The sequence below is a fragment of the Haliotis rubra genome, unplaced genomic scaffold (genome assembly GCF_003918875.1).
Source record: "Haliotis rubra isolate DU_JTF1 unplaced genomic scaffold, ASM391887v1 Scf81, whole genome shotgun sequence".
Classification (NCBI taxonomy): Eukaryota; Metazoa; Mollusca; class Gastropoda; order Lepetellida; family Haliotidae; genus Haliotis; species Haliotis rubra.
Window position 1 is genome coordinate 25,379 of NW_025767535.1, and position 16,756 is coordinate 42,134.

The 16,756-nt window shown below is 44.9% G+C and overlaps 1 protein-coding gene across 1 annotated transcript in view; it reads left to right on the plus strand.

Moving 5' to 3' along the window:
* The first annotated feature begins 238 nt into the window (after window positions 1–238).
* The window catches only part of LOC124261811, a 47,137-nt gene continuing 30,619 nt past the window's right edge, over window positions 239–16,756 (plus strand). Inside the window, 3 exon segments of the mRNA XM_046696187.1 lie at window positions 239–308; window positions 989–1,089; window positions 1,281–1,376. The gene's annotated coding sequence lies outside the window, so the exon portion shown is untranslated.

Sequence of the window (16,756 nt, forward strand, 5' to 3'; positions counted from 1 at the left end):
ATAAAATAGATAGTGCATACTTGATCATAACCAAATTCTTAATGCAGAAGTGTAACAAAGCAAAGAAAAACGAGAGAGACAGTAACCTGAACATGTCCAATAGTTGCAGTAATTGAAACATTAAAGATTGTGTTGTATTACAAAAACAACTTTCCAGAGGGCGTCAAGGATAATTTCAATACCTCATCCTCTCGATCAGATTTGTTTTCTCGAGTGTAAATGTTCTGTTTCAGACACTACTGTCCTTATACCACGGTTCACTATGAAACCCGGAGAGGACACTGTACAGCACGTTGTTTGTGGTGGAGGTGAGTTTAGCCGAATCCATTGAGTGAGTGAGTGAGTTTAGTCCAGCTATATGGCGGCGGTCTGAAAATAATCGAGATTTGACCAGACAATCCAGTGATCAACAGCATGAGCATCGATCTGCGCAACTGGGAACCGATGACATGTGTCAACCAAGTCAGCGAGCCTGACCACCCGATCCCCTTAGTCGCCACTTACAACACGCATGGGTTACTGAAGATCAATATTCTAACCCGGACCTTCACGGGTCCGAATCCATTGAATCAATTTTTGTTTTATTGTGAACTCCCATATTGTGATGGTGTAAATGCATCGAAATTAAGACTGTTTTGTGATTTCATGTTTGTGACCCTTGTACCTATGACAATTTACAGTTTGGTTGTTTAGTGTTTCTGAATGAAATTGTACACCCAAGATTACTTTTTAAAGAATAGGAACCTGATACAAATGTCATAGGATTAGTTTATAGCATTGATACAACTGTATCTGTTATGATACGTTTTGGTGTTACTTCCGTCCATGTATCCAGCAGAGAATTTTAAGAAATTTATAAAAGGTCTAGCCAGGTTGGCTTACCTCAAACATTCAGTGACTCAGAAACGTCGGTAGAAAACACTCCCGATGGTAGTTCTACAGTCTCGTAATTAAATTATTGACAAGGTGAAAACTATTTCTGTTTCAGGTGTTGTGCCTATGCATCTGTACCCGTACCCGTTTATACCCAGCATTATAAGTGCTGTGCCGGGTGGACCGACGACCGTGGAAACCAAAACTGCAACATACGTAATTACTGTTACAAATCTATCCCTTTTTACTTTTCTGTTGAACAAAAAGATCATAGATTAATACTACGGTTGTCTACTTCTCTGTTGTCGTTTCAGTACAATTGTAGACCATGTGGTAGGTTGTTATGATTTTGTTTAAAGAATAATTGACAATAATCTTCTAATTTTGTGCACGTTGTGTTCTTTCAGCAATCTGTTACAATCAGTGTGCTAACGGTGGGACCTGCACGTCTCCAGGAAGATGTACATGCAGGCCCGGATATACTGGAGCGACATGCACTGGATGTAAGTACATATTTCGTGGTGTTTCCTAAAAATTCATAGGAAGGCAAGTAGCCTAGGGTTATTTGTGCTCCTATTGTCAGGCACCCGTGAAGATCCGGGTTAGAATTAGTCTTAAGGAACCCATGCTTGACGTAAGAGGCGTCAGGAGGATCGAGTGGTCACTAACTTGGTTGACACGTGTCATCGTATCCCAATTGCGTCCTTCGAGGCTTAGGATGTTGATCACTGGATTGTCTGGTCTAGACTGGCTTATTTACAGACCACTGCAATATAGCTGGAATATTGCTGAGTGCTGCATTAAACAACTTACCAACCTATACCGCTATTAGCACTAGTCTTTGATGGAGCCACAAATATTGTCATTCCGTGGCACTCAGCTTGAGGAACAGTCATCAATGAATAACCGAACATTCAAACACATGGGCTACCAAATCTTACTGTTAATCACGGGTTGAGTTCATTTTGCGTTGTAGCGAGATGCGAGATTGTGAACGGGAAGGATGGTCGACTAGGATGTCACGTGTTCTATTGTGAACGGGAAGGATGGTCGACTAGGATGTCACATGTAGTAGTATACACAATGGTTGAACTGGATCAGGTCTTTCCCAAGGCCTTAATTCCAAATTAAGGCACTGGATAAGTCCCTAATCCAGTCCCACCATTGTGTATACTACTACTGAGGTGCAAGCAAAATTTGATGACAATCGGTCGAATAGTTTCTGAAATATTGACTTTTAAGTGAGCATGGGGTCAGTCGGGAAAAGGCAAAATGTCGTTTTGCTATAGCGTAACCATCTGCCGAGATGCATGCAAAATTTCACGAAAATCGGTCAAATAGTTTAGGAAATAATCACTTTTTAGTGAGCATGGGGTTGGTCTGGCGAAAGGCTAACAATCCAACGTTTTGTCGTACTTGTTATATATTATCGAGGCGAAGGGTGTTTTAAGCCAAATGAAACGCAGCTCTCGGCAGTTCTCCCGAGCTGCCTTGCTACCATCTCGTTAGGACGTACTTGTAGCGATGTGTGAGCTGTCTGAAGGTGAATGAAACCCAGGTCTCAGCAGTCATCACCTGGCTACCGTCTCGGGGGTTGCTCTGAGCGAGCGCCGTGGACGAGTATAAGTGTGTGTGTTCGAGTGTGCGTGTGTCTCGGCTCGGCTATGATGATGCACGGCCGGCTTACTAGCGAGGCTACAGATGTCTGAAGGTGAATGAAACGCATCTTTCGGCAGTTCCCCCGGGTCGCCAAGCTGCGTCTCGGTATTACCGAGCGAGCGCTTTGAGCCAGTCCCAGTGTGTGTGTCTCGGCTCGGCTTGGCTTGTACAGACAACTGCCTGGCTGGCTGGCAACGTTATGTTAATTTCCACTAAATCGCCTACCTCATCTCCCGGCAGTTGACCCAGGTCGCCAAGCTGCCGTCTCGGTCAGGCCTGTTGCTTCCCTTGTTCTATGAATTTTTTTCTCGTCTTCGCTGATGACGCCGTTTGTACGAGACTTGATTCGAATATCTTGTTTCATTGTGTGATATTTTGCGATTTCTGATAGCACCAAACGAAACTCTTCCTCAGAGATTTTAGAGTTGGTGAGCATGGTTGAAATATGATCGTCTATCGTGTTTAACTTCGCGGTGCTTTGCGATTTTACCGAGCCTGATGGATTTTTCCCCGGTCTTTAACGTTATTGTGCCATTCGTCTCAGTTTCATTGAGTTTGAGGCTGGCTCCGATGGGTTTGAAAATTTCGTTGTTCAGCATGCAAGTGCTGTAATAACTGTGGGACAAATTGTGGCGAATTCCATCGATGAATATCCTGTTGTTACCTATGGATTTACTGATATTCGACCATCGTGGGTATGCTGTTGACGAGTTCTCTGCACACGTTTTTCAAGGCTTCGTCTAGACCCCGAAGTTCCCTAAGAGGAAATTCGAAACCGGGCAAGGGTTTGTTCGAGTATGTGACCAATGTTTTTCGATTTCGTCCGACACTTCTTTGGCATGCTGGGGCATTTCTCATGGATCATTGGCGGCATCAGCATCACCGAGTTCGGTCCTTACATTTTGCAGCAGAAGTTGCTTCGGCGGAAGTTGTTTGGGTCGTGCGCCGCCGTAATCTCGCAGGTTTAGTTTGTTGCATATCAGTTTACTACCCCTATGGCAACTGGCTAGTGTACACAAGGCGAGTAGTTTTCTCGGGTGTTTTTTCATGAGATCGACCTCCGGATGAGCTTTTGATCGCAGTGTCCCTTCGTTGTCGATTTTGAACTTCGGATAGTCATGACCCAATGGTTTGACGCAATTTTTATCGCGCTTTAGGGCATCGTAATAATCGTCCATGACCTGCTATAGTGGTGTTCGTTACCCACGGTGTTGCCCATGAACGAGGTGCCCTTTGCTGCATCATCGTAGTCCATCTGAATATCGTCAGCCATTTTTTATAATAAACTTACAATATACATAGTTTCAATATAAACAATGTTGCAATACAGAGGAAAGCTAGATCCTTTCCGAAGATCGCGAGAGACGCTCGGTGTCAAAGCCGTGCTTCAGTCGGTGACCATCACCAACAATCCGCTGTTGGGTCATTTCCCCAATCTGGGCGCGAATGACGTCATCAAACCAGGAACGGCTCGACTGGCTTTTCACATCACGTTGGAGTCCACGAACGACAAACGCACAATCGTGCGCAACCTGGGTCACGCCATCTTCAAGAAAACCGCCATCAAAATTAGCGGGAACGAGGTGCTGATCATCGACGACAGCGACATGTTTTTCACCTACATGGACCTGTGGAGACCGAGAACGAATGCGATAACATGTTGTATCAAGGACTTTGTTGGGCTACCTGACCAAGCTCAATGGGATACGGAAAGGGACCAAAGCCACCGCCGAGGTGTACCTGAACCGATTTTGCATACCGCTCGACTTCGAGCTGCTCAAGGGACACATGCCATTTTACCAGGCCGCGCTGGGCATGTTTAACAACTCCGGCAAGTTTATCTTCATGCCGGATGGCAATGAGGCCAGCTACGTCGTCGACAACATCTCGCTGGAATTCGACATGGTCATGAGCCAGGAACTAGCTCGGGAGATTCACAACCAGTACTCAGGAAAGCTGTCAATCCTGTACGATCAAGTGCTGAGGCACCGGACGATCATCACTTACAAGGGCGACACCTTGTGGAACATCAACCTGAACGTGCCAGCTTGATCAATGAAAGGCATCTTGATCATTCCAGTGGCGGAATATGAACCGTTTCGAAGAGACAGCAAACTCACTTGGAATCCTGAGATCACGAAAGTGGTAGTGACCGTCAAGGGTGTGCCCAACCAGTTGTTCAGCAAAGACATGCGAGCTCACCAGCAGTGGGATGAGATAAGAAAACTACGGCCATCAAGTGACACTCGCCTGAAGTCAACGACGTTGTCAAAGAACTGGGTGTGCCCAACGTGACAATTGGTGATTACCTGGAAAAACATTACGCATTGTGGCGGGACATGCGATCCACGGAGGACGGCAGACTACACGGCAGCGGACTCCGCATTGACAATGGCAGCGAGTGGATCACAATCCAAATCACCAAGAAGGCGCAAAATCCGTCCCGTAAGTTAAATTTATATTTGTACGTGACTATGGATGCGCAACTCAATATAGACAATGGAAGATTCGTACAAGACGTTTATCGATTTACCTTGCGATCCCAACTGCGACATTGTGTGCGGTCAGACGGGGTGCAGTAAGACCGCATTCATGCTGGACATGCTGGAAGGTTACTATCATGATGTGTTCAACCACATCGTCATTCTCTGCCCCACTTTATGTGTGAACACGGAGAGACCGTGGGTGATGACGGACCCGGACGTGCACAAACTCGATCCGGGAATTCGTCTGCAGGACTGGTTGTGTGCTTACCACAACAAGCTGAAAGGAGAATCTATGTTGTTCATGCTGGACGACTGCAGCGCCATCAAGGAGATGGTTAAAAACGAGACATGCTGTCGAACCTGGCCTTTTCGCACACACGAAACAGAGCGTTTGGGCGTTTGGGTTTTGAAGCAGAAATTCAACTCGGTGCTGAAAAAATTATGGGAACAGACGCAATGGGTCGTCCTGTTTCACTTCAAGGACAGGGATTTCGTTCGAGGACTGCTTGCGAGAAAACAAAGTGATCCCGAGCAAACAAGAACCAGAACGAGTGAAGAAACAGCTCTCAAAAACGAAACACGCCTGTGAACAAGTCCTGTTGAAAACTGACAAACCCGTTGCGTATAAAGTCTGTTAGCTTAATAAAAAATCTAGCAAAATTCTAGCAAAATTCAAGCAAAGTCTCAAGCAAAATAATGTTCGAAACTATCGTTGTGTGCAATTTGACTTTCATCTCGCTGTGTTTCGCGTACATCGCATTTTATTTTATAAGACTTAAAAATCATTTGTTACATTATAAGATGGAGTACTCAAAAAAATTTTGGATGATGATAATAATAAAAACGACAAGCGAGAGAGACTGGTGGCGCTCGAGGTCGGTGGCAAAGCCAAACAATACTTCGGTGGGGGCGACCACACTCCCGATAAAAATTCACAAAATGCCAGCCAAAGAAATCGACAGCGGTACGCGAGATACGAAGCCAGACTCGGCGCCGAAAAGATTAAAACCATAGGGTCAGTCATAATGCAGGTCTACGCCAGCAAAGCATCGTACTTCCTTCCCATTCCACCGGGAACGTAGACTTAACCTGGGGGAAGATCTCGAGAAAGATCTGTTCATCGACCACGATTTCAGCACCGTCAGCTGCGTGCTGTACCACAGATAAGGCATGTTTTTGGCTCCGGCGATCATCACGGCAAAGCATTGTCAATTTAAAGTAGAAAAAAATAATAATGATAATAATATACAACATGGATGCACAACAGGAGGAGTAAACGCCAACAGATGGAAACAACGACAACGACACCAATATGACTAGTCACCACCAAGAATCCTAAAAATGTCGCCGCTGGTAGAAAAGGTGGTTGAGCCAAGCACCACAAGAATAATAATAATACCCATTACATTGTTGCCGCCATGGCAATGGGATTAAGGGTGGTCGTCGTTATGCAGCTATATAATAACAAGAAACGACCGCAACAACAGACAAAGCTTTAGAAACAACTCAGCATGTTATGTTATACTTTTTGTTTTAAAAAAAAAAAAAAATATGTATATATATTATATACACACGATGTCGTCGGAAGGAAAAACATTCGTCAACGATGCATATCATGTCGCCGTAGTCGCCAGACTAACCGTATGTTATGCTCGCTTAACGAAAATGGTTCTCAAACAGCCTACGATCAAACGCGATTTCAACGTGCAGGACATGGGCATGGTCGTCATGGACTAAGGGATGGCGATGGCCACCAAGGACATTCTCGTGAAACAAGAAATTATACCGGAAAATATTTTGAAGTAATATACTGAGTCAAAAAAGAAACTTTAAAAGAACAAGAGATGGTAAGATGGTTAAAGTGTTATTATTTCATTGCTGAGATCTGTGTGATGTACTCGATACATTGACAGTGCCATAATCAGTTCCATTAGGCTACACCGCTGTTCCAAAACATGGGTATACACAATGTCAAATCACAAGAATAAAAATACGAAATTTCTCAGTTTAATATCGTGTATGGCCGCCACGCGCATTCACCACTTCCAAACACCGTCTCCTCATCGACTGCCTGATGCTTGTGAACACATGGTTGGGGATTATGCACCATTGCTCTTGCAAGGCAGCGCCAAGTTCCTGCAAATTCTGAGGTTGGTTCCTAAGACCACGAAGCCTTCTCCCAAGTGCATCCCAAACGTGTTCTATTTGATTAAGGTCAGGGTACCTCGATGGCCAGTCGATGACGTTGATTCCAGCTTTTTGAAGGAAATTAAGTGTCAACATCGCGGTATGCGGCCGAGCATTTTCATGCTTGAACTGTAGACCTGGGCCATGAGCTGCCATGAAAGAAACGAATTCAGGGGTGAGCACCTGGTCGCGGTAAGCACCAGCTGTGAGGTGTCCACAGATGACCAGAAGTCGGGAACGGTTGTTCCCACAGAAAGCACCCCACACCCCCGAACCTGTCAACTTCCTGTACACAACATTGGGCATACCGTTCACGACGTCGTCTCAAGACTCTATGCCTGCCGTCCGCGAATCTTGAGGGTAAACCTGGAGTCATCGCTAAAGACGACTCGATTCCAGTCTGTCTGGGTCCATCGGAGGTGACGTTGGGACCACAGCAGACGTTGACTTTGATGAAACGGCGTCAATATTGGCCCACGATATGGACGTCGAGAATGGAGAGTGCCAGCCCGCAAACGATTTCGAATGGTCTGTGAAGACAGTCGACCTCTAAACATCTCAGCCCTGGTTCATGTAGCCGGCAGAAATCTGGCACGTAGGTGACGTAGGACGATTTGACGGTCTTCTGCTCGTGACGTCACACGTGGACGACCCGACCTTGGGCGATCAGAAGTGGTGCCAGTTTGTTGTAGACGACCTTGCAAGTCATACACAGTACGACGGCTGCATCCCATTGTTCTTGCGACATCAATAACTGATCTTCCCGCTTGCAACATGCCAACGGCACGCTCACGTTGCACATTTGACAATCGTGGCATTTCAAGTACCGTTAGAACTGTGGTTTAAAAGTGTTTTTCCAATTCTTGAGGCCAATGCAAACACGTGCATATGAAGAAAACTTCGATGCGAAGATCACGTGATTGACTGCACGTGCAAAACCTGATTTGGCACTAACGTCATTTGCACTACGAATGGATTGGTTTGAGTGGGTTTTGCTAACGTTATTCTAGAGTCAAAAGATAGGGATCCCTTTTCGGATACATAGATGTATCATCAGAGAAAAATTATTCATTATTTTTCAAATTACATTTTGTGAAGTTTCATTTTTGGCTCAGTACATTATAAAACACATAATATAAAAACAGTGGCTACGATCGCCATGATAGTCGGTGGTGGTGCATTAGTCAACGCCCTGGCATTTTCCGGCAGCAATTATCTCTTCTCCCACTGCTCAGAATAAAAATTAAAAACAAAACAAGCGAACAACCTATTAGAGATTTGACTTCGCACCTGACTATAGCGAACAACCTATTAGAGATTTGAATTTGCATCTGAATATAATTATGACTCATTTAGAAAAAAGTTTTCACACATTGATATAGGAACGATGATTACCATTCGAGAACTAAAAAAGATTGCCAAACAAAGCGGAGTGATTGGTTACTCCCGTTTGAGGAAACCTCAGCTGTTGAGATTGCTCGGCATTGTTGACAAACAACCTCCCGAGGTGAAACAGCTCAAACACCCAGCGAATGAACGTGGGCTCAGAGGTTATTTGTGCATGAGGAAAGCCGACCTCGCTGAACTGCTGGAGGAACACAAACCCGTCGAACTACAGTTCACGTGGACAAAGCACCCCGTAGGTAAGTATCTGAGAGGCTGGAGGCTGGATGTCGACAAAAACATGGACGTCAATGACATCAAACCGCCGGAACTCAACGATCTGGGAAGCCTCAAATTTCAACTCACGGTGAAAATGTCACTGGACAAACAGCAGACGGACGACATCACCGAGCACGTCCAGCCTTACTTCAGAGGCAAGCAGGAAGTCGCGACTCAACCCGAATCCATCAACACCTCGTTGCAAAAAATACAAGAATCCCTAGAACGCTACAAGCACATGGGTTCGGGTTGGGTCGTGGACAGGATCGACACGGTCTATCTGGACGTAGCGAACTACATGTCATTCAAAGACGGAACGTACCAAGACTTGCCACCTTACTACAAAAATAAAAAGGCCATTAATAACATTAACAATAAAGACGATGCTTATGCAGTACATGCGATGACAGATGCCAAATTTCCAGTAGCTATTAATAAGAATAGGCCTTCGAGCTATCCCGAAGATGACGGATATAACTGGAATGGCTTAGTTAAACCCACACCCATCTCCTACTGGACCCTATTTGAAAAACTAAACCATTTAGCCATCAACATCTTTGGCCACGAAGGCAATACAACCATCCTGCACCGAATCAGCTCCATGCCCAATGATGTGCACCGAGTCAATTTATTTATAATCGGAAAAGAGGGTATGTATCACTATACACATATTGAAAGTCTGAGCAGACTGTTGTACGATCAATCGGAACAAGGTGGGGAAAAAACTCTTTCGTGAAAGGTGCCTGCACGGCTTCACTCGAGCCGACCTGCTGGAATCAACACGTCTTGAAATTCGTCAACCACAATCATCCAATGCCTGTGCCTTACGTCATCTACGCTGACTTCAAAGCCCTCGTCAAAACAGTCGACACCGTCGCTCCATCCCCGGAAAAAAGTTTCATGCATAAAACACAAGAACACAAAGCCTGCGGGTTCGGGTACGTGGTCATTCAACGCGATGGACAAACGAACGCTCCTGTGCTCTACAGAGGCCGAACGATTTCTGAAGTGTTTCACAAACAGTTGTACACCATCGTCCCCATGCGCATGATCCAAGACGACTGGCGAACTCATAAGAAAGCTAAGAATTGCCACGTTTGTGATGAACCCCTGAACGGGGATGTTGTGAGAGATCACTGCCACGTCACCGGCAAGTACAGAGGTGCCGCTCACAACGCGTGCAACTTGAAGCTCAAAATCGATCCAGAAACCATCGCGGTTACTATTCTCACCTGATCATGCAGGCAATTGCAAAGGTCAACGGCAACATAAAGTACATCGCCAACAACATGGAAAAATACATCTCGTTCTCGTTGGATGGTCTGAGATTTATCAACAGCGTTCAGTTCCTGCTGTCGTCTGTAGACAGTCTGATGAACGCCAATGACCCGGACGACTTCGACATCACCAATCGATACACCAATGCCGAGACTCAACCCCTGCTGCTGAGGAAGGGCGTCTACCCCTACGAGTACATGGACGATTGGTCCAAGTTCGACGAGATGCGATTACCTCCCATCGACGTCTTTTACAGCAACTTGACTGATTCCAATATCTCTCAGGACGATAACGCACACGCGATTCACGTGTGGGACAAACCGGCCTGCAAGAATTTGGGCGATTACCACGACCTGTACTTGAAAAACGACGTGCTGCTGCTGGCCGACGTGTTTGAGATATTAAAAAAAACGTGCTTGAAACAGCACAGCCTGGACCCCGTGTGATATTTCTCATCACCCGGTCTCTCTTTGGATGCTTTGTAGAAAAAGACCAGCGTGGAGCTGAAACTGCTAACGGATTACGACATGCAGCTGTTCGTGGAGAAAGGTTTGCAAGGTGGGATTTCCATGGCCTCCAAATGATAGGCCAAAGCCAACAACAAGTACGTTCCAGGTCACGACCCCGGCAAACCAACAAAACACATACTCTATCTCGATGCAAACAACCTGTATGGCTGGGCCATGAGTCAGTATCCCCCACCAGGGGATTTGAATGGGTCTCCTCGCCTGAGATGATTGATGTGAATACCATTGCTCCGGATTCAGACAAAGGCTACGTGCTCGAAGTAGACTTGGACTATCCCACAGAACTACACGAATCACAAAAGAGCTATCAGCTAGCTCCTGAACGATTAATGGTGAACCCGGACTGGATGTCTGAATATCAACGAAACTTGCTGGGAAACAATAAGATGGCTAACGTCGAAAACTCGAACTTGATAAAGAAGACAAAATACATCGTTCACTATCACAACCTGCAGCTGTACTTGTCGCTGGGAATGAAGCTCATGAAAATACACAGGGCGCTCGAGTGCGATCAAAGTCCGTGGATGGAGCCCTACATCAGAATGAACATGAATTTACGAAAGCTGGCCACCAGCCATTTCGAGAAAAACTTGTACAAGCTCATGAACTACTCGGTGTTCGGCAAAACGATAGAAAATTTGAGAAAACGCGTGAACGTGAAGCTAGTCAGATCCAGCGAGGAAGAAAAACTCATGAAACTCATAGCCAGCCCGAAGTTCAACTGAAGGAAAATATTCAACGACAACTTGGCAGCTCTACACATGAACAAAAGTCACATCAAATTCAACCGGCCCATTTACGTGGAGATGAGCATCCTCGACTTATTCAAACACTTGATGTACGATTTCTACTACAACGAGCTTAAAGGTCTCATGCAAACAAAAAATCAAACATAATTAAAACACAATTATCACTTATTCATGACATATAATATACATTGCTGGTTATGAAAAAACATATAAACAAAATTATAAGCATACAATCTGAAATCAAAAGTGCAATATTGTGTACTTCGGTTTACTTCCCAAGAAACGAAGCAGCCGGATACCGAACCCAGTCAGAGCGGGTGGGTGTGCACTCAAGTGTAAGGGCTGGTTCATTTGCAGATGCCCTCACGGCTGATTGTGTGTGTATATGTAGAGATGTTAGGTTTTGTAAATACATGCTCATTTTTTGTGTATAACATTTTGCAATCAACAGACATCATAACATGTCATGTGTTCAATATCACACCTGCCTGTCTGTGTAATTACATAATGTGACAGAGACCGAACTCGGGCCATAAATCAATGCATTTTGTTTATGGTGTATAGCCTGATTTGTGTTAAGTTCAAATTGCATGTTAAGTTCGATTGCCGAGTACGTCGGCTTGAGACCCAAAATGTATTCCATCTAGAAAGCAGACGACGCAAAAATCAGAAAGGCAAAAGGATTTGAAAAAACACGAGGTGAAAAAACACATCAAGCACGCCAGATTCAAGGAAGCCCTGTTCAAGAATAAAACGTTCAAACACCAGATGAACATGCTGAGAAGCGACGGACACAGGATATACAGACTGAGAATCAACAAAACGTTGCTGTCTCCCATGGACACGAAACGATGGATCGCCATCGATGGAGTGACCACTTATGTGTATGGACACACGCACATATTAAATAATTAAAACGCACGTAATACATATATCATGGAGAAAATTTATTACAGCCCCTGCGGGTACTGGAAAGGTGTGGACACCATCCCGAAACTCACCAAAGCCGCTTGAGTCTCGGAAGACGTCGCCAAAGCTTGGCTTAAAAACAAGCTATCTGGCAAGTTTACCTGCCGGCGCCTCGGTACATCCCGAGAAGAAAATTCCACATTTCGACACCGAATCGCGTTCACCAAGCCGACTTCCTGTTTCTACCTCACGACAGGGTGAGACTCAAAGCCTACAAATATGCCCTGACAGTGGTCAAAGTCAACAGTCGCTACAAGGAAGCCGAACCGTTGATGACCCAAGATTGGAACGAAGTTGCCAAAGCCTTTGAACGCATCTACAAATGCAGTAGATTGACTTGGCCTGCCATATTGCAAATCGATCCCGTACCCGAGTCCATGGGAGCCTTGTCACAACTGATGGCCAAGCACAAAGTCCAGGTGAGACGAGGCGTGGATGGAGCTCACCGAAGAAGCCAAGCCATAGTCGAGAGATTCAATCGCACCTTAGCCGAACGCCTGTTCTCACATCAGTACTCGCAGGATTTAATGGATCCCCAAAACAGAAACACAGAATGGGTCGTATGCTTCCCACGAGTGGTGGATGCCATCAACCACGAAGTCACCAGACTCGTGGGCAAGAGATCCGTCAAAATGAAATCTGTTGAATCGTCGGCGGCAGCAGCACGTCGTGATAAAGCAGAGAAACAATTACCGGACCGGGTCAGTGTTAGGTACTTGTACCAGCCGGGAGAATACGAGGGAGAAAACAGAAAACGCACCACCGATCCAATATGGTCCATGAAAACGTACAATGTAGACCTGGTCGACATCAAAGACGGCGAACCGAACTTGTACTACTTGAAAGACAGACCGCCAAGAGCTTTCGTCAGAGAGGAGTTGACGATTGTACCTCACGACACAGTCCCTTTTTCGATCGGCCACTGTATGATATAGTTCTCATGATTATTTGTGAGCGTGTGTGCTATTAATGTTGTGGTATGCTATGTGACTATAAACGCAAAGTTAACGCAACAATATGTCAGAGTTGTATTTTCTCGTGTTATCAACCATCAATTTCAAAGCCTAAATTCGTCTCTCACAAACACCCCCTTTTAATTTTAACATCAGAGCCGTGGTGACTATACAGTCTGAATAGGGCGTCCAAGACGCAAAAGTTTCTGCTCGAACGCTGGACCTCAGCATAATAAGCCTAGCTCTGTAACCATTACACCCCAGAGGACACTGATACCGCTTGCAAATGAGTGCTACTTATCGATCTAAGCTGTACCACTGTCGATAGAGAGAGACGACCCTATCAGAGAGACCCTAGAGAGAAATGTCCTTTAACACATTCTTTAAAATATTCGATATGAAGATAAGTTCAATACTTCTATATGGCTCTGAAATATGGGGATTACAACAATATGACAGTATTGAAAGAGTTCATTTATATGCATGCAAAAAGTTTCTTGGTGTAAAACCGAACACATGTAATAGGATGGTTTACAGAGAATTAGGTAGATTCCCCTTCTTTATATACTCTTCCATTAAAGCCATAAAGTATTGGGTAAGATTACTGCATATGCCATGCCATAGGTTTCCGAAAAAATGTTATGATATGATGAAATTGTATGACGAAAATGGGAAAAGGAATTGGGTGAGTGGTATTAGGGAGTTGTTGTACAAAACTGGTTATGGTTATGTGTGGTGTGATCACAATGTTCAGTTGCATACCAATTTTATCATATCATTTCCAGTCTTGGTCGGAATCACTACTTCTATCCACAAAATGTTTATACTATAACCAATGGAAATCGGACATACGTTTTGAAGACTATTTAGCAAAAATCGGCGTAAAGAAGTTCCGTATAGCTCTCTCTCGTTTTCGTTGCTCCTCCCATGAATTATTTATTGAAACTGGCAGGTATGCAGGTATACAAAGAGAAAACAGAATATGCCAGTTATGTAATATTAGTACTGTGGAGGATGAACTACATTTTCTTCTTATCTGTCCTGTTTATACGACTCTACGAACAAAATACCTAAAGCCATACTATTATAAGCATCCGAGTGTAAGAACATTAATTTCACTATTAACAGATACTACCACATCAATATTACAGAATCTGGCAATGTACATCTATTTCGCTATGAGATTAAGAAAAAGTATTGTTACAGAAGAGAATTTATAAATGATTTCTATCTACTCATGTAAAATCTAAATGTACTACAGGCCTGTGGCCTTTTTAAGTACTGAAATAAAAATTGATTGACCCACCATTATTCTAACCATATTTTTACTCCTACAGGAGCAATGGATCGTAAAATTGAGGAATCTGGTCCAAAACTATCATTACATTATGTAGCCAACAGCCAGCCAGCTCTACAGCGAGCTGCACATGGTGAATAATAGCCGAGCCGAGACACACACACGCACACACTGCGACTCGCCCACAGCGCTCATTCAGTACTACTTAGACGGCAGCGAGGCTGTGGTATGATTTAGTGGAAATCAACATAACGTAGCCAGCCAGCCAGCAAGCCAGCTGGTCAGCTGTACAAGCCGAGCCAAGACTCACACACACTGCGACTGGCTCACAGCGCTCGCTCGGTGATACCGAGTCGGCAGCTCGGCGACCCGGGGGAACTGCCGAGAGATGCGTTTCATTCACCTTCAGACATCTGTAGCCTCGCTAGTCAGCCGGCCGTGCATCATCATAGCCGAGCCGAGACACACGCACACACGCACACTAATACTCGTCCACGGCGCTCGCTCAGAGCAACCCCCGAGACGGTAGCCCGGTGATGACTGCTGAGACCTGGGTTTCTTTCACCATCAGACAGCATACACATCGCTACAAGTATGTCCTAACGAGATGGTAGCAAGGCAGCTCGGGGGGAACTACAGAGAGCTGCGTTTCATTTGGCTTAAAACACCTCTCGCCTCGATAATATATAACAAGTACGACAATACGTTGGATTGTTAGCCTTTCGCCAGACCAACCCCATGCTCACTAAAAAGTGATTATTTCCTAAACTATTTGACCGATTTTAGTGAAATCTTGCATGCATCTCGGCAGATGGTTACGCTATAGCAAAACGGCATTGGGAACACTCTCGATGACATCATTAGATTAATTAAGACTTAATTACGACAAAAAGTTGGACATTGTGCCATTGTGACATTTTTCTGACCGAGCCCATGCTCACTTATAAGTCAATATTTCAGAAACTATTCGGATGGTCGACTAGGATGTCACGTGTTCTATTGTGAACGGGGGAAGGATGGTCGACCAGGATCTCAAGTGTTGTCATCCTGTCGTATAAGGCGTCACGTGTTGCTATTGTGAACGGGAAGGATGGTCGACTAGGATGTCGCATATTGCTATTGTGAACCAGAAAGAAGATCGACTACGGTGAAATAGAAAATAGAAACACGTGACGCCCTACACGACCCTTCTCATTCAGGATGACAACACGTGACATCCTGGTCAACCGCACATTCCGTTCACAATAGCAACACGTGACTTCCTAGTCGAACCTACTTCTCGTTCATTTGAGCAACACTTGACACCCTAGTCGACCGTTCAGAATAGCAACACGGGACATCACAGTGGACCCTACATCCCGTTCAAAATAGCAACACGTGACATCATAGCCGACCCTACTTCCCATTCACAATAGCAACACGTGACATCCTAGTCGACCCTACATCCCTTTCAAAATAGCAAACAGCTATTGTCTTGCTCTTGTGAACATGAAATAGGGCCAAGTAGGATGTCACGTGTTGCTCTTGTGAACGGGAAGTAGGATCGACTAGGATGTCACGTGTTGCTATTGTGAACGTTAGGTAGGGTTTACCAGGATGTCATGTGTTGTTATCCTGAATCAGAAAAAGGGTCGTGTTGGGGCACCACGTGTTGCTATTGTGAACGGGTGAGGGGTCGACTATTATGTCACGTGTTGCTATTGTGAACACAAAAGGGGGTCGACTAAGGCGTCACGTGTTGCTATTGTAAACATGAAGTAGGGTCGACTCGGGTGTCACGTGTTGTTATTGTGATCTGGTATGAGGGTAGACTAGGAGGTCAGGTGTTGCTCTTGTGAACGGGAAGGAGGGTCGACTGGGGTGCCATGTATTGTTATTGTCAGCGGGAAGGGTGTCGACTCTTATGTCACGTGTTGCTCTTGTGAACGGGAAGGAGGGTCGACTGGTGTGCCATGAGGTAAAACTATTAATGTCAATTCGGCAAACTGAGGATTTGCATAAGGGTCTCTATGACACAGGTGAAACGATTGATAATATTATTCGTTATTTATATAAGGTAACTGTATAAATGTACATATCTTCACTTTTCACTATCTGATTAATGTAAGACGGTGCC